Source organism: Cololabis saira, chromosome 12 (assembly GCF_033807715.1).
Source record: "Cololabis saira isolate AMF1-May2022 chromosome 12, fColSai1.1, whole genome shotgun sequence".
Lineage (NCBI taxonomy): Eukaryota > Metazoa > Chordata > Actinopteri > Beloniformes > Belonidae > Cololabis > Cololabis saira.
Genome location: NC_084598.1, coordinates 1,713,251 through 1,732,232, shown reverse-complemented (window position 1 = coordinate 1,732,232; position 18,982 = coordinate 1,713,251). Strand labels below are relative to the sequence as shown.

The window sequence follows — 18,982 nt, the reverse complement described above, 5'->3', positions numbered from 1 at the left end:
CCCGCACCCCAAGGACCTCAGCAGCTTCAGGCCGGTGGAACGGTCCTGGCGCGTTCCTCTTCACTCTCTATACTGCTGACTTCTCCTACAACTCACCAACCTGTCACCTACAAAAGTTCTCTGACGACTCTGCTATCGTCGGCCTCATCACTGATGAAGATGATAGCGAGTACAGAGAACTGTCCCAGGACTTTGTGGACTGGTGCCTGCAGAATCACCTCCAGATCAACGCGGGGAAAACTAAAGAACTGGTGGTGGATTTCCGCAGGTGTAATAAATCCCCCCCGACACCGGTGAACATCCAGGGAAAGGACATTGAGATGGTGACATCTTATAAGTACCTGGGTGTTCACCTCAACAATAAACTGGTTCAGAATGCATCATAGCACAGAGACAGCACTTGTTCGAGTCACGAATGACCTCCTTATGGCCTCAGATAAGGGATTAGTGTCCATACTGGTTCTACTGGACCTCAGTGCTGCTTTTGACACTATAGATCATGGCTTTTTACTGCACAGGTTAGAGCATGTTGTTGGGATTAAAGGGACAGCTCTATGTTGGTTTAAATCATACCTATCTGACAGGTTCCAGTTTGTTCATGTACATGAGGTTTCTTCAGAACAGTCAAGGGTCTGTTATGGTGTTCCGCAGGGTTCAGTGCTAGGGCCAATCTTGTTCAGTTTATACATGCAGCCGTTGGGAAGTATAATCCAGAATCACGGCATACACTTTCATTGTTATGCTGATGATACGCAGCTCTATTTGTCTATGCAGCCGGATGAAACAGAACCGTTAGTTAAACTTCAGGCATGTCTTAGGGACATCAAGGACTGGATGTCCAGAAATTTCCTGCTTCTAAATTCAGATAAAACAGAGGTTATCATTCTTGGTCCAGAGCATCTTAGGAAGGGATTAGATGGTGTTGCGATGGCTTCCAGTGCAACTGTGAGAAATCTTGGTGTTATTTTCGATCAGGATTTGTCGTTTAAACCATATGTCAATCAGGTTTGTAAAATAGCCTTTTTCCATCTCCGTAATATTGCAAAGATTAGGAAAATCCTCTCACAGAGTGATGCAGAAAAACTAGTTCATGCGTTTGTATCTTCTAGATTAGATTACTGTAATGTGTTGTTAGCAGGATGTCCAAGTAATTTGCTGAATAGGCTCCAGCTGATCCAAAATGCAGCAGCACGAGTACTGACAGGAATTAGCAGGAGAGACCACATCTCTCCAGTGTTAGCGTCGCTCCATTGGTTACCCGTAAAATTCAGAATCCAATTTAAAATTTTATTACTTGCGTATAAAGCCCAAAACGGCTTAGCTCCGCATTATTTGCAAGACCTGATAGTGCCTTATGTTCCTGTCAGAGCTCTCCGTTCTCAGAGTGCAGGTTTACTCGTAGTTCCTAGAGTATCTAAATGTAGATTTGGAGGGCGGGCGTTCTGCTATCAGGCACCACTACTATGGAACCAACTTCCAATCTGGGTTAAGGGGGCTGACACCACCTCCACCTTTAAAACTAAACTTAAAACATTTCTGTTTAGTAAAGCCTATAGTTAGTGTTTAGTAAACCTCTAGCTGGTGTTGGTAAATCTCTAGGTAGTGTAAACTTTAGTGTGTCAGAGTCGCTCCTGTGGTTTCTTGTGCTGGCCCCCCCTTCTCCTCCCTTTTCTCTCTTTTGTCCATGTTGCAGCATCCTTTGCCGGACACCGGAACCTGCAGGTGGTCGTGGGTGGCTTGTAGCTTGCATTACGGAGCACAAGTCTTTCCCCGACCCTGCACCCCAACCTGGGACTTGCTGATTGGGCCGGAGCTTCGGGAGCTGCGTGCTGGCCTGCGGTCCCCACCCCTGGTCATCCCGTTGCTGGCCCCCCCTTCTCCTCCCTTTTCTCTCTTTTGTCCTGCAGGTGGTCGTGGGTGGCTTGTAGCTTGCATTACGGAGCACAAGTCTTTTCCTGACCCTGCACCCCAACCTGGGACTTGCTGATTGGGCCGGAGCTTCGGGAGCTGCGTGCTGGCCTGCGGTCCCCACCCCCGGTCATCCCGTTGCTGCTTCCACCTGCCTGCTGTGCTGTTGCCGTCCCTGACCCACCAGTCTGGCCCTCGGCAGGAGGGTCCCCCCTGATGAGCCTGGTCCTGTTTAAGGTTTCTTCCCTCCTAAAGGGGAGTTTTTCCTTGCCACTGTTTGGCTTAAGGTTTTTCTCCCACTAGGGGAGTTTTTACCTGCCATTGTTTATGTAATAACTGCTCGGGGGTCATGTTCTGGGTATGGGTCTCTGTAAAGCGTCTAGAGACAACTCTGTTGTATTAGACGCTATATAAATAAAATTGAATTGAATTGAATTGAATTGGACTGGACTACTAATTCCTCTGCACTCCACAAAAAAGGCCAGAGCAGACTCTCTCTGCTTAGGAGACTGGGGGCTTTTGGTGTGCAGGAAACACTCCTGAAAACTTTTTATGACACTGTGGTGGCATCAGCCATTTTTTACGGAGTGGTCTGCTGGGGCAGCAACATCACAGCTGCAGACAGAAGGAGGCTGGACAAAACCATCAAAAGGGCCGGCTCTGTCGTGGGCTGCTCTCTGGACACAGTGCAGGTGGTGAGAGAGAGGAGGATGATGGCTAAGCTAAGCTGTCATCCATGATGGAGAAGGACTCCCACCCCATGAAGGACACCTTCAGAGCGCTGGAGAGCTCCGTCAGCGACAGGCTCCTTCACCCTAAATGTGTGAAGGAGCGCTACAGAAGGTCCTTCCTCCCTGCAGCTGTGAGACTACACAACCAGCACTGCTCACAGTAGACCACAAACAATCCTGACAATAAATATACATACCGGAAAATAATGTGCAATATCATTCTCTGCAACGGGCAATTATGTAAATAACCTCTGTAAATATCCATCTGTTATTTTTTATATACTAGTATTTCTTATTATTTATTTTTCTTCTCCTTCTTATTATTATTATTGTATATACTGTTTATAGTGTTTTTATTATTACTGTGTGATAACTATTTTTATTGATGCCTCTTGTGTTTTGCACTATCCCCTTTGCTGCTGTAATCTGCAAATTTCCCCTCTGTGGGACTATTAAAGGATTTCTTATCTTATCTTACTTTAGGCACAAGTACTGAAACCACCTGTTTGGCATGTAAATATTATTATTTGCGAATCTTACCTTAAGCAGGCCATTTAATACCTGAGGTTTTTTTGCTTTTGTTTATAAATGGATTATTATTAATAATAATGTTATTACTTTTTCTTTTTTTTTCTTTATCATGACAACTTCATTAGCTATATGTTTAAATAGTTATTACTTTTGCACAAACAGGTCGGGAGTACCTCGAGTGAAAATAGGGTTAACAAGGATACACCCTGGAAGACCAGGAAAGATATGGTGAGCCTGCAGTTTTCCTCAGTTCAGGATGGAAACATAGGCATTTTTTTTACTTCGTTTTATCATGTTCTGTTGTTATTTGGGGTATATGTGGGTTCTGTGAGGGTTATTAGAGTATTGGAGGTGTGCATCTCTCCATTTCAGTAGTTTTATTAGTTTGTTTTCACCATTTTACTATATATTTTTAAGTAGAGGCTTCTTCGGGCTCTTAGGAGTGAATACTGGGCTGTGGTGTGGCAGATCATGCATTCTCACAAACCTCACTGGTAGATCCAGTGGACCATGAACAGGACACGGGATGGTAATCAGAGTACAGGCGGGGCAAATAAGATTTATTTCATGGAATGTTAAAGGTTTGAACGGACCTGTAAAGCGAGCTAGAATATTTGCACATCTTAAACTTTTAAAGGGTGAAGTTGCTTTTCTGCAAGAAACACATTTAATGGTTAAATACCACATCAGATTAAGAAAACAGTTGGTTGGCCCAATTTTTCATTCAAATTTAAATTCTAGGTCACGTGGCACAGCAATTATAATCCACAAAAAAACACTCTTCAAGGGGGCACGGTGGCGCAGCCAATTGATTTCAACAGCAATTGATAATTTCCTAGAAACCAATAACAAAGATAGACCTCCCCCTCCTTGCTCTGGCAGACTCTTAAGTGGTAATAAGGGAGGATATCTCCTACACATCTAGGGTTAATAAAGCTAGGAAGCTAGAACAAGAACAACTTCTCAGCTCAATACTTGACATTGATCGTCAATATTCTGTCTCTCCTACTCCGGAACTTTATAAAAATAAGTTCGATCTTCAAGCCAAATAGGAATTATTATCATCCGAAAAGACAGAACGTATGTTACTGAAATCACAAGGCTTTGTCTATGAACATGGCGAAAAGGCAGGCAGACTGCTAGCGCATCAATTAAAATGTAAATCCTCTGATCTACAGATTACACAAATACAAAAAGAAAACGGGGAGCTAACTACAGATCCCCTCGAAATCAAAAACACCTTTAAGTCATTTTACTCAAAACTCTACACTTCGGAGGCACCCAGTGACAATACCGTCATGCACAACTTTTTCAAGAATTTAAACACCCCTGTTAATAACCCCGCCCATAAAGCAGAACTAGAACCTTTCGACTAACAGAAATTTCAGATGCAATTTCGGCGATGCATAGCGGCAAGGCCCCAGGTCCTGATGGTTATCCAATTGAATTCTACAAAAGATTTTCAACCAAACTAACAGCACTTATCTTAGATATGTTTAATGATTCGTTGGGTACCGGGGCCTTGCCGCAAACGCTAACTGAGGCTTCCATAACACTTATACCAAAGCCGGGGATGGACAGAACACAGTGTGGATCATATCGACCCATCTCGTTCTTAAATAGTGACATTAAAATTCTGGCCAAGGCACTTAGCCGGTGCCTAGAATCTGTAACTGATGAGGTGATTTCCCCTGATCAAACAGGTTTCATGACCGGTTGCCACTCCTTCTCTAACATCCGGAGCCTTCTCAACGTCATATACTCCCCTGCATCCGGGGAGGTACCAGAAGCGGTTATCTCCCTGGATGCAGAGAAGGCTTTTGACAGAGTGGAGTGGGTGTATTTATTTGAATGTCTGCAGGCCTTTGGTTTCGGTCCCTCCGTATTGCCTGGATTAATCTTCTATATGCCTCACCGAGGGCACCAGTGGTTACGAACGGAAAGCGATCAGAATTTTTTCCATTATCAAGAGGGACACGTCAGGGATGCCCCATAAGTCCATTTTTGTTTGCATTTGCCATCGAGCCAGTGTCTATCATGTTAAAATCATCCCCAAAAATAAACGGAATCTCTAGATGGGGGAGGGAACACAAGGTGGCTCTATACGCGCATGACTTATTGTTGTACGTGTCCGACCCGGTGCGGTGTGTTCCCTACATAGTTCAGATACTGCATAGATTTGGTATCTTTTCGGGATATAAGACTAACCTTGCGAAAAGCGAGTGCTTTCCGCTGAACAACCCAGCTCTTGCAATTTCACAAAGGGACCTTCCATTTCATCTGTCTAAATCTGGCTTCAGATATTTAGGAATAAACATTACACGGATCTTCTCTAAACTATACAAAGAAAATTTCACACCCACTCACTCATCACTCATCTTCTCCCGCTTTATCCGTTACCGGGTCGCGGGGGCAGCAGCCTCAGCAGGGATGCCCAGACTTCCCTCACCCCAGACACTTCCTCCAGCTCTTCCGGGGGGAGTCCGAGGCGTTCCCAGGCCAGCCGAGAGACATAGTCTCTCCAGCGTGTCCTGGGTCTTCCCCGGGGTCTCCTCCCGGTGGGACATGCCTGGAACACCTCCCTAGGGAGGTGTCCAGGAGGCATCCGGTACAGATGCCCAAGCCACCTCAGCTGACTCCTCTCAATGTGGAGGAGCAGCGGCTCGACTCCGAGCTCCTCCCGGGTGACCGAACTCCTCACCCTATCTCTAAGGGAGCGAATTTCACACCTCTCATTGATAAACTAAAAAATTACTTACAGAATTGGAGGTCCATTAATCTCAAACATTACAAATCAACTGAAATATTGCAAGCCTTTTATTATTTTAATATTGCTGATTATGGTTTACAGTTTAAGATTAATATTCCCAGAATATTAAATTATTTTGAGATAGGATATTTGAGTTTTCTTAAGCTGTAAACCATGATCAGCAATATTAAAATAATAAAAGGCTTGCAATATTTCAGTTGATTTGTAATTAATTCAGAATGTATGACATTTTTGTTTTTGTAATTGCATTACAGAAAATCACAATATTCTAATTTTCTGAGAAGCTCCTCTTCCACAAAAGATGTATGTGCTATTCCTGTTAGAGTTCTCATAAATTACAACTTTATTCTCGTAATATTACAACTTTATTCTCAAAATATTAGGCTACGACTTTATTCTCTTAATTTTACGGTTTTATTCTCATATTATTACGACTTTATTCTCGTAATTTTTACGACTTTATTCTCATATTATTATGACTTTATTCTCGTAATTTCCTTTTTTTTTTTTTTTTTTCTTAGTTTGGCCCTAATACTCCGTCGTATATTTCAACTGAATTGAAATCTATTTCTTTGATTATTTAGTGCCGTTTGTGTTTCGGACAGTGCCGGTGTTGTGCCAAAAAGTGGTTACCTGCCAGAAAATGATTTCTTTTGATTTCTGGACGAGGGAGCGCGCACAGCAGCCCGTTGAACGATAGCAATAAAACGTCAGATTTTCAGATTATGAAGCTCAAGAATGAGATCAAGTCATATTTAGGGCAGAAACAACTTTTCATTAACTGTATTTGGCCTTCAATCAATTTTTGGCAAGTGAAAATGCCTATTTTGTGTTGTAATGGTCCTTTAAAAGAGTTAAAAGCAATCCTGTGAGCTCTAGTGTTTATATTATGAAGCTCAAGAATGAGACCAAATCCTATTTAGGTAGAAACAACCTTTCATTAATTGTATTTGGCCTTCAATCCATTTTTGGCAGGTAAAAAGACCCATTTTCAGGGGAGAAATCATATTCTGGCAGACAATCACTTTATGGCACAACACCGGTGTTCTGCCAATTTCTGCTCCCTGCCGAGAAATGCTACTTTGTGGTTCTGCGCATGCGCACAGTGGATTTTCAGAGTTTGATTGGCACGTCCATGATTTCTTGCACGATGTAAAATTGATAATATGGGATGTTGAGTATTTGATCCTTCAAAATACACTACCCATGACATGAATTGCATCACACTTTGTGAACATTATACGATAAAGAGGGGAAAAAACTATTCTATCGCTTTATTTGATATTCATTCAGCCATTCGCCTTTATTTAACCAGGCAGGTCATTGAGAACATTATTATTTACAATAACGGCCTGGAAAGAGACAAGGACCACTTGGAGGGGGAAAGGAAGCGGTTTAGGGAGTAAAACACAGTAAAATTGTAGCTCTGCAAAGGTAGAAAACCATTAGGGAGCATTTTTTGGCAAAGCAGCAGAACTTGTCAGAGCACCGGTGTACGTGCAGCGGCCGCGTCATCACGTCGCAGCAGCGGAGCCGCAACATGGCTGCAGATTTCTGGGAGACGGACCGAACCAGGACTTCTGCAGACTGAACCGAGCGACAAACACCGCGGGGCAGACCGGGACGTCCCTTCACGGTGAGTACCAGCTGCGGGGCCTGCTCGCAGGGGACGGCGGGACGTGTCTCCAGCTGCTGACTGAGCCGTCCGCGGAGCAGCGGCCACTCAGCCTCTCCTGCGGGAAATAGACGGGGCCCGGAGGAAGAGCCTGGACCCTGCTCCGGGGAGTAGACGGATGCTGAGTGTGTTTAACGCACAACCATAATCCAGCCCGCTCCATGACGTCATCTGCATTTAAGAAATGATGGGCATTAACGTCACACAACAGACACTCAGGGACAGAGCCATATCTACGTATCTGCCCCATGGAGCTGCTGCGATACGTCAACGTCGCCGCCATATTGGATGAGGCAAGACTGCGCTGTAAACTAATACAAGTAAATTATCTTATTTTCATAAAGCGCCTTTCTACAAAGAAATGTACGTTTACGTCTCATTTATTCATTCACACACACACTAATATACTTGGGAAACAGTAAGGCACCAAATATAGTATATTTAATTTTCTCAGATGGCAAAAATAAGAACTTTATTGATCCCACATAGGAGTAATTCATGTTATATCAGCTATAGAGAACAAGGTAGTGCCGAACAACCATACAGGACTGTCTCAGAAAATTAGAATATTGTGATAAAGTTCTTTATTTTCTGTAATGCAATTTAAAAAAAAACAAAAATGTCATACATTCTGGATTCATTACAAATCAACTGAAATATTGCAAGCCTTTTATTATTTTAATATTGCTGATTATGGCTTACAGTTTAAGATTAAGAATCCCAGAATATTCTATTTTTTTTAGATAGGATATTTGAGTTTTCTTAAGCTGTAAGCCATGATCAGCAATATTAAAATAATAAAAGGCTTGCAATATTTCAGTTGATTTGTAATGAATCCAGAATGTATGACATTTTTGTTTTTGTAATTGCATTACAGAAAATCACAATATTCTAATTTTCTGAGACAGTCCTGTATATCCCCCCCTCACAAAAATAAGAAAAATAGAGAAACATGTTTTCTCATCAACAAAACATGTTATTTTATTGTCTGAAATAACATTTGAACCATTTTTCAGACAATAAAATAACATGTTTTGTTGATGAGAAAATATCTTTCTCTATTTTTCTTATTTTTGTGAGGGGATATATATTGTTTTTCGGCACTACCTTGTTCTCTATAGCTGATATAACATGAATTACTCCTATGTGGGATCAATAAAGTTCTTATTTTTTCCATCTGAGAAAATTAAATATATTATATTTGGTGCTTAACTGTTTCCCAATTATATTAGTACGTGTGTGAATGAATAAATGAGACGTAAAACGTAAATTTCTTTGTAGAAAGGCGCTTTATGAAAACAAGTCCATTTACTTGTATTAGTTTACAGCGCAGTCTTGCCACATCCAATATGGCGGCGGCGTTGACGTATCGCAGCGGCTCCATGGGAGGAGGAGGAGACATGTCTATGCTCAGGGATGGATTGGACCAAGATTTAGTGTTTTTACACCGCTGCAGTTGAAATTCATTTAATGGTGATCTAAAGAAAGTGTCAACTTTAATATTAAGGAATTTTTTCTTTAAATGTTTCTGTTCATTCCCGTCACATCAAAATTATTATTTTGTTAAGTTGTAGCAGTTTTCTATGGAATTGGGGTTAATTCTATATATATTCATTAAACAAATGATGTAAAGTATTGATTCAGTTAGCTTTTAATCTGTGGTAGTTACTGTACAGGGGAGGTGAGTAAAAATGGTAGTGTAGTAGTCTGATAGCAGGGGGAATGAACATCTTTGAATAAGGATTTGTTTTCAGTTCAATTCAAAAGTCTTTATTTCAAACATGATAAAATAACAGACATGCTTGAACATACTTAAAGGGAAAGTTCAGTTTTTTATAACCTGCACCTTATTTCTGGCATTTTTTATGGTTGTATACTCACCCAGGCAAGTTTGGTGTCATTTGGAGTCCTTCAGAAGATATTAGGGGTTTTTTTGCGAGCCGCTTCTCCATATAACAGTAGTGAACGGGGCACCCGCGGGACACAGACGATGCAGCGTCTAAATAACACATGATTGCCGCGAAACTCGTTCATTTCTTTTATGAATCACTAGATCTGCTTCCAGGACCTGTTGTCTACATCCGGGGCTGTGTGTGTAACAAATAAATCAGTTTGTAAACAAGACCTCTGAACTCATGACGTCATCTCTGTGCGTGCACTCTGTCCTCCGTTCAGTGAGCCCTTCAGCCGTATACTCTGGCTCAAAACGGTAAGGACGTCCATCATATTCAAAGTCGTCGTCCACAACCTCAGAATTTGACAAATATTCAGACATGTTTCAAATAACTAACAGTAAACTAACAGTAGCGAACTCCAGCTGTACACAGAGCTGTGTCTGCGATACGCGCACCTTTCATAGTTTGTCACAGTTTACAAAACTGCTGCCTAAGGAAGTCGCTAAAGCTGAAGAAACGCCCGCAGCCGCTACCGGGTGGGTCTGGTTGATTTCTTCTCTAATTGTGATTATTTTACAGCTAAAGAAGCGTATAAAGTCTTCACTACTGAGAGCTGCAGGAATACAGGGCTCAAGAGAGTTGTGACTCTTTGTCAGCTTGGCTACAGCGCAGAACAGAAATCGTGGGTTATTTTTAGGGGTGTAACAATATATCGTGCCACGAAATTTCATGATACAAAAACGTCACTATACGTGTCGTGGAGGTGACAAACTGTATCGCGATATTGGGTTATTAATATTAATCTATTGTGTTGACTAGTAACGCGCATCCGACCGCGCCTCGACCCGCGGACCAAAATCTGACTCCGCTCAGAAGAAACTAGTCCCGTTTTGCGGTCCCGTTTTGAGCTCTGAACATTTACTCATGTAAGACTGGTGTAGAGTTAAGCCTTACCTTATTAAATTAAACCTTTTTGGGGTGGTGAGTAGGATAAACACGGGGACAACTTCTGCTGAGTTCCAGTGTACTTTAATGTCCCTCAACAGTGTAGGATTTTAGAACATCAACACAGCACCTAGTGCCGTACTGTGGCGTATCACTCCGCCCAATCTAAAACAGACTAATCACTACAGATAAACTGACTAGTGTCATTATAGTCCCTGATTTACATCAGAATATAAAGAATATATTTATAAAATTATGAACCCTGAATTACCAAAATAACCTTCTTAACAAAAATAAATCTCCTCTTACACTTATAAGGTTAGCATGAATCAATCTGTTTTATGATGTAAAATTGTATGTATTTATTTACTTTTATTTATTTAATTTTAGTTGTTAAATTTGTCAAAAAAAAGTCAAATCATACATGAGAGAAACTATTCAGTTTGTGGCAAAATATTTTTACTTGTGAAACAGAAGATGCATAATGCAAACCTGACATTTACTTTTAGTTCAGTTTGTGGAAAATGGTTGGCCTGGCTTTCTCTTTAAAACTTAAACAGTTTTAAAGCATTACAAACTGTAACAATAGGGCAAACGCACAGTATTGTTTTGTATTCTGTGTCTTTCAAATAAAAGAATTTTTTTTTCCAGTCATATGTTCCTCATTCAAGGTTGTTAAAAAAATACTGCTATAATATCGTATCGTATTGTTATCGTGACCTCAGTATCGTGTATCGTACCGTATGGTGAGATTAGTGTATCGTTACACCCCTAGTTATTTTATTATCCTCTATCAACGATCAATAATAATAATATTGTCTGTCCAGCCAGTCATTCCTTACCTCCTCAGATAAGCGTGCATTTGGATTCCACCACACTTGTGTCCAAGTCTTCTGCTAGGAATCTCGGTGTCATGTTAGACAGCCAGCTGACCTTTAAGGACCATGTTGCCTTGGTTTCCCGGTCTTGCCGATTCACTCTTTACAACATCAGGAAAAGTTCTTGGTTCAGGCTCTGGTCATGTCACGTGTTGACTACTGTAATTCCTTGTTGGTCGGCCTTCCAGCGTGCTCAGTTAAACCTCTACAGATTACCCAGAATGCAGCAGCACGTCTGGTTTTCAACCAGCCCAAGAGAGCTCATGTCACTCCACTGCTAATCTCTCTGCCCTGGCTTCCAGTCGCAGCATCAAGTTCAAAGCTCTGGTTCAGGCTACCAAACAATTACCCAAACAGTTCCTACCTACCTTCACTCCTTCATTCAGAGCTACGCTCCCTCTACCTTCACTCCTTCATCCAGAGCTACTCTCCCTCTACCTTCACTCCTTCATCCAGAGCTACTCTCCCTCTACCTTCACTCCTTCATCCAGAGCTACTCTCCCTCTACCTTCACTCCTTCATCCAGAGCTACTCTCCCTCTACCTTCACTCCTTCATCCAGAGCTACACTCCCTCTACCTTCACTCCTTCATCCAGAGCTACTCTCCCTCTACCTTCACTCCTTCATCCAGAGCTACTCTCTCTCTACCTTCACTCCTTCATCCAGAGCTACACTCCCTCTACCTTCACTCCTTCATCCAGAGCTACACTCCCTCTACCTTCACTCCTTCATCCAGAGATACTCTCCCTCTACCTTCACTCCTTCATCCAGAGCTACTCTCCCTCTACCTTCACTCCTTCATCCAGAGCTACTCTCCCTCTACCTTCACTCCTTCATCCAGAGATGTTCTCCCTCTACCTTCACTCCTTCATCCAGAGCTACACTCCCTCTACCTTCACTCCTTCATCCAGAGATACTCTCCCTCTACCTTCACTCCTTCATCCAGAGATACTCTCCCTCTACCTTCACTCCTTCATCCAGAGATGTTCTCCCTCTACCTTCACTCCTTCATCCAGAGCTACTCTCCCTCTACCTTCACTCCTTCATCCAGAGCTACTCTCCCTCTACCTTCACTCCTTCATCCAGAGCTACTCTCCCTCTACCTTCACTCCTTCATCCAGAGCTACTCTCCCTCTACCTTCACTCCTTCATCCAGAGCTACTCTCCCTCTACCTTCACTCCTTCATCCAGAGCTACTCTCCCTCTACCTTCACTCCTTCATCCAGAGCTACTCTCCCTCTACCTTCACTCCTTCATCCAGAGCTACTCTCCCTCTACCTTCACTCCTTCATCCAGAGCTACTCTCCCTCTACCTTCACTCCTTCATCCAGAGATGTTCTCCCTCTACCTTCACTCCTTCATCCAGAGCTACTCTCCCTCTACCTTCACTCCTTCATCCAGAGATGTTCTCCCTCTACCTTCACTCCTTCATCCAGAGCTACTCTCCCTCTACCTTCACTCCTTCATCCAGAGCTACACTCCCTCTACCTTCACTCCTTCATCCAGAGCTACTCTCCCTCTACCTTCACTCCTTCATTCAGAGCTACTCTCCCTCTACCTTCACTCCTTCATCCAGAGCTACACTCCCTCTACCTTCACTCCTTCATCCAGAGCTACACTCCCTCTACCTTCACTCCTTCATCCAGAGCTACACTCCCTCTACCTTCACTCCTTCATCCAGAGCTACACTCCCTCTACCTTCACTCCTTCATCCAGAGCTACTCTCCCTCTCAGGTGAAAGACACCTGGTGCTTCCACCTAGGGCTTGGCGATATGACCAGACCGGGCTTTCCCCAAAATGTCTTTTAATTGTCAATAAAGTCCACGTTGTTTTCTGAACACCACCAATACCAGCGACAGAGCAATGAGATGCAGCTAAACATATCATCATTGGTCAGATTGGGAAGGGGACCAGAGAAAACTTCAGATTCCCACATGGTAACTTTACCGAATTTACGATGAGTTTTTGCGAGCAGTTTCAAATTTTCTTGTATGTCGCCTGCTCTCGCCCCTGGAATGCACCTATGGTCGCTGGAGTCGGCCTCACATATCTCAAAATAGAATCGCCAATTATTAAGGTTGGTTTCTCAGCGGGTGTGGTGCTGAGTGGGGAAAAACGGTTAGCATCGTGAAGCGAGTAGACCAACCACTAAACTAACAACTAAACCAACTACTAAACCAACCACTAAACCACCAGCCCAGGGGTCGGCAACCCAAAATGTTGAAAGAGCCATATTGGACCAAAAATACAAAAAACAAATATGTCTGGAGCCGCAAAAAATGAAAAGTCTTGTCAGCCTTAGAATGAAGGCAAATGGCGAAAGGAGAAATTTTGAGATTAATGTTGAAGTACAATCTCGAGAAAAGTCGAAATGTTGAGAAAAAAGTTGAAATGTTGAGAAAAAGGTTGAAATGTCGAGATTAATGTTGAAGTACAATCTCGAGAAAAAAGTTGAAATGTTTAAATGCAGGTTTTAATACTTTGTTACATACTTTCTGCGTCCTTTAGGGGTGTAACAATATATCGTGCCACGAAATTTCGCGATACAAAAATGTCACGAAACGTGTCGTGGAGGTGACAAACTATCGCGATATTGGGTTATTAATATTAATCTATTGTGTTTACTAGTAACGCGCATCCGACCACGCGTGCCGACCGTGCCTCGACCCGCGGACCGAAATCTGACTCCACTCAGAAGAAACTAGTTCCGTTTTGCGGTCCCGTTTTGAGCTCTGAACTTTTACTGATGTAAAACTGGTGTAGAGTTAAGCCTTACCTTATTAAATGAAACCTTTTTGGGGTCGTGAGTAGGATAAACACGGGGACAACTTCTGCTGAGTTCCAGTGTACTTTAATGTCCCTCAACAGTGTAGGATTTTAGAACATCAACACAGCACCTAGTGCCGTACTGTGGCGTATCACTCCGCCCAATCTAAAACAGACTAATCACTACAGATAAACTGACTAGTGTCATTATAGTCCCTGATTTACATCACAATATAAAGAATATATTTATAAAATAATCAACCCTGAATTACCAAAATAACCTTCTTAACAAAAATAAATCTCCTCTTACACTTATAAGGTGAGCATGAATCAATCTTTTTATGATGTAAAATTGTATGTATTTATTTACATTTATTTATTTAATTATTTAATTTTAGTTGTTAAATTTGTCAAAGAAAAAAGTCAAATCATACATGAGAGAAACTATTCAGTTTGTGTCTAAATATTTGTACATGTATGAAACTGAAGATGCATAATACAAACCTGACATTTACTTTTAGTTCAGTTTGTGGAAAATGGTTGTCCTGGCTTTCTCTTTAAAACTTAAACAGTTATAAAGCATTACAAACTGTAACAATAGGGTAAACGTACAGCATTGTTTTGTATTTTGTGTCTTTCAAATAAAAGACAATTTTTTCCAGTCATATGTTCCTCATTCAAGGTTGTTAAAAAAATACTGCTATAATATCGTATCGTTATCGTACCGTATGGTGAGATTAGTGTATCGTTACACCCCTAGCGTCTTTCATGGCTTCTTATTGGCCCTGGAGATGTCCTCCATGATGCAGAGGTCCTCTGTGCATGTTTAGATCCAGGCAGATGCAGAGACAGCACTGGTGGTGTGCTCATTGTTCACACCGTAGGGGGGTCAACACAGCCATGATGATAACAGTGGGATGTTCTTACGCCAGGGGAAAGGGTCTGGATATTCAAATAAAATCAAACTTTATTTATATAACACATTTAATACACGAATCACGCAAAATGCTTTACATAGTAAAATCAACATTTAATATAGAAAGACTCACACAGTCCTGATTAACCAGGGCGACCCCCACAGCAACGACCCCACAGGGCACGTAGTCGTAGTCCCCGGTGTGGAAGGCTTTTCTCCCACTATGGGAGTTTTACCTGCCATTGTTTATGTAATAATTGCTCGGGGGTTTATGTTCATGTTCTGGGTCTCTGGAAAGCGTCTAGAGACAACATCTGTTGTATTAGACGCTATACAAATAAAATTGAATTGAAAAAGATCCCCAGGACGAAAAAGCACTGGAGTTAACATATGAAAAAGTAAAAACAACATTAAAATAAACCTTAAAAGTTAATATAAAAGAATAAGTAAATAATAAAATAATTGAAAAATAAGCAGTTAAAATGATAATAAGTAGATAACAATAAATTAAACCACATTAATAAAATAAATGAAATTCAGTTATAAGTTAAACTAAAAGTACAGACTACTGCTGGGTTTGACCATTTTTCATTCATATAAATGATTAGATCTCCTCCGCATTATTTTACCCTGAGGACTTGGGGTAAAAGTTCAGCCACAGCTCCGTCAGAATAAAGACTCAACAGTCCGTCATTGTAGAGAATCCTTTTGGGACCTCCACAAGAGAGAGAGAGAGAGAGAGAGAGAGAGAGAGAGAGAGAGAGAGAGATCTTTGAGCTAAAAGATAAGAGAGGACATACATATTAAAACCTCCTCTCTCTAAAAAAAAAAAAAAAAACTCATAATCTAGCAAACTTCTGTCCACAACACACACACAATTAATAAATTAAAGATTAAGAACCAGTGAACCATCTTCCCCCAGAGAACATAAGATCTGTCTAACCCCCCCACCGAGTCTTGAAGGAGTCCAGATTGTCAGTCAGTCAGAGAGAGAGAGAGAGAGCGACCGACCGACCGAGACCCACCCACACCTGCGTCCCTCAGGGGCACACATGCCGGAGAAATACGCACACTGTCCCTTTTTCTTCCTCCCTTAGCTTAAAGTTCATATAGCAATCATTTTCAAGTAGAAGGTTCCCAATGTTAGATTTCAACCAAATGATTATACATACATAAAAACCTTAAACATAAAACCAATTCCTCTACATCATCTCCCTGGTCGTGGTTAGATCCAGCCAAACACACATTCAGCAGATGTTCACCAGTACAACAGTATGTTATACCTTCATGGGTCTCCTGTTCTTCCCTCTCCAGGTGTGGTCTCCAGACTGGCTGCCCCGCCCGTGTCAGCGTCACGCCCCCCCCTACCACCTAGACCCCCCCTCATGGAGAGGATGAGGAAAATTAAACGGCAGCTGTCACTCACTTTGGGGAGGGGGGGGGGCCGGGGGTGGAGAGAGGACACTGAACAACACCCTCTCTCAGGAAATGACATCACATAGTGACTCGGGTAAGGCTGTCCTCTATGGATCCATGTGAACTTCAGATTAATCCTGAAATTATATACACAGTGGGGCGAAAAAGTATTTAAAGCCATGTTCTTCTTGTCTGCTGTGATATAAGTGTCAATGGTCCAAACTGCTCCATGCCAGGTGTACGGCAGCTGTATCTCCCTGCTCTGCGCTATGAGACTGGCCGCCGGCTAATACAAATCTCCAGTCTCCAGTCCTAAGTTTTCCAGCTTTTGCTAACCTCTGCCGCTAATCCTTCTTCTGCATCAAGGTGTAAGAGCAGGCCGTATCTGGCGCAGCTGCTCCATCTTGTCGACCACTGAACGATGACTCTAACCTGAACCTGATATCAATCTCTGACAACTAACTGAATGAACGAATGGATGACTGGAAGGAGCATTTATTGGATGACATTGAGGATGGTGGAAGTAGGATGCATATGGGCAGAGAAGCCAATTGGTGCTGTGATGCCATTGTGGGTGGGGCTGCATCACCTGTTTTAGTCTGAAAGGCGATTTACAGATAAACTTCAAATGGTAATAAATCTGAATGAGTCAAACCTGTGAGAAAAATAACCAGTTTGTACTCTGGCCAGAAGTCAGACTGGTGATGACTTGGTGATCAATCCCAGCATCCAATACCACCTTGAGCTCTACTCATTCCTCGGATTTTATTGGTCAACCGTTTATTATCTTATGTTGCTTTCAGTCAGTTAATAAATACTTTGTATGTTTATTTTCTTTGATTTCATTTTGTTTTATCATCCATCCCCCTGTCCTTCTTTTCCTCCTCCAGAGATGCCGTCTCATCGCTCTTCTGGAAGTCTGAAGGTTCGATCTTCGTCCTCATCAGTTCAGTCATTGTTGCAGTCCTATGGGAGCTCACGGAGGAAACCCCGAGGCCTTGGACGGAGTCTGAGCTCTTACCTGAACCACGCTACCAGACTCGGTACCAGTACACGCCAGTACCAATACCAATACCAAGTTGATTTTCAATTTAATTACATTTTATTTATATAGCGTCTATTACGATACCAATTGAGGGCAGACGTTTTTCAGAGACCCAGAACATGACCCCCGATCAATTACTACATAATCAATGACAGGTAAAAACTCCTCTTCAGGAGGGAATAAACCTGAATTTCTTAACCAGTTAAATTATAACCTTAACAAAACTAGTTTAATGGTGTTACAGAGGAACATTTTTCTCCTCATTTTCAGTCCTAAGAACCAGATGATAATTTCCTGTCCCAATACAGAAAACCTAAGAAATGAAGGAGGTGCACTTTCTTTTCACATAAGTTAAAACATGTTTCTTTGTACGTAAATGTATGAATTTGTGTTTGTGACTATATGCAAACTTGTATGTTTTCAGAGATTGTTCATGAGGATGTGAAGATGAGCTCGGATGGAGAAAGTGATCTGGCGTCGTCTTCAGATGATGTTCAGAGTCCAGTTCGCGTCCGGATGAGAAACAAGAAGATCTCTACTGAGGTGGTTCACGGAGAAACACACACCAAAACACATGAAAATAACACACAGGTTCACACACTCATGCTCTGATGCAACACAAGTTTAACAAAAGCTAAGAGAACGACCAGTATTGAGTGAGTGCCCCCTTAATCCACCAGTAGATCCACTTGTACCCTCAGTAGATAATTACTGTCTGACTTCATCAGAGTCTCATGGTTGTGGAGGAGTTGTGCTCTGTTCTTCTTCTTCTGCAGGTCATTGAGGGTTTAGAACCTCAATGACCTGCAGAAGTCGACTCAGGTCCAGCACATCATCTCAGTCAGGTTCAGGTCTGGACTTTGACCAGGTCATTCCAGAACCTTGTTTCACTTATTTTTCCATCATTCTTATGACACAGTTTTCACGTGGCCCAGTTCTAGCTGATCTTTATCCGTCAGACTGTCCTCACATTTATTTCTAAACTCTGGTCTACAAAGGAGTTTTCTCGATTTCTGCAAGGTGCTCAGATCCCAGACCATCATCCCTCCACCAACGTGTTTGACTGAGGGTATGAGGGTCAGTTGGATGATATGATTTCCAATGAGTATCACAGTTATTTAGCATCTTTACTCAGCAACAGTGGCTTGTCAGTAGGGGGTGCTAGGGCGCCGCCCCCATTAAAATTACAGGAAAAAATACAGACACAGTACACATAAATTACGTAATAAAAAGTAATTATCACATCTGTGCACTCAAAATGTGTCTGACTTTTAATTTTTCAAGCCTTCCCATCCCATACTGGGTTTATTCAGATTTGTTTTTATGCAGACTGAAATACATAGGTTTCAATTGCCAAAATGAGTGTGTATTGTATGTTCTTACTCTTTTCTTCCATGTGACTTCATGCTGGTCTTTAATTGGTTACTCAAAGACTCTCCTCCGTGGCCAATCAGCGTGTTTTCTGTCATTCTTCATCCAATCTGATTGATTCATGAGCTGTCAAT

The 18,982-nt window shown here is 42.0% G+C and overlaps 1 pseudogene; it reads left to right on the top strand.

Annotated features, from left to right (window-relative positions):
* The first annotated feature begins 7,454 nt into the window (after nt 1-7,454).
* The window catches only part of LOC133456639 (cyclin-dependent kinase 16-like), a 29,403-nt pseudogene continuing 17,875 nt past the window's right edge, over nt 7,455-18,982 (top strand).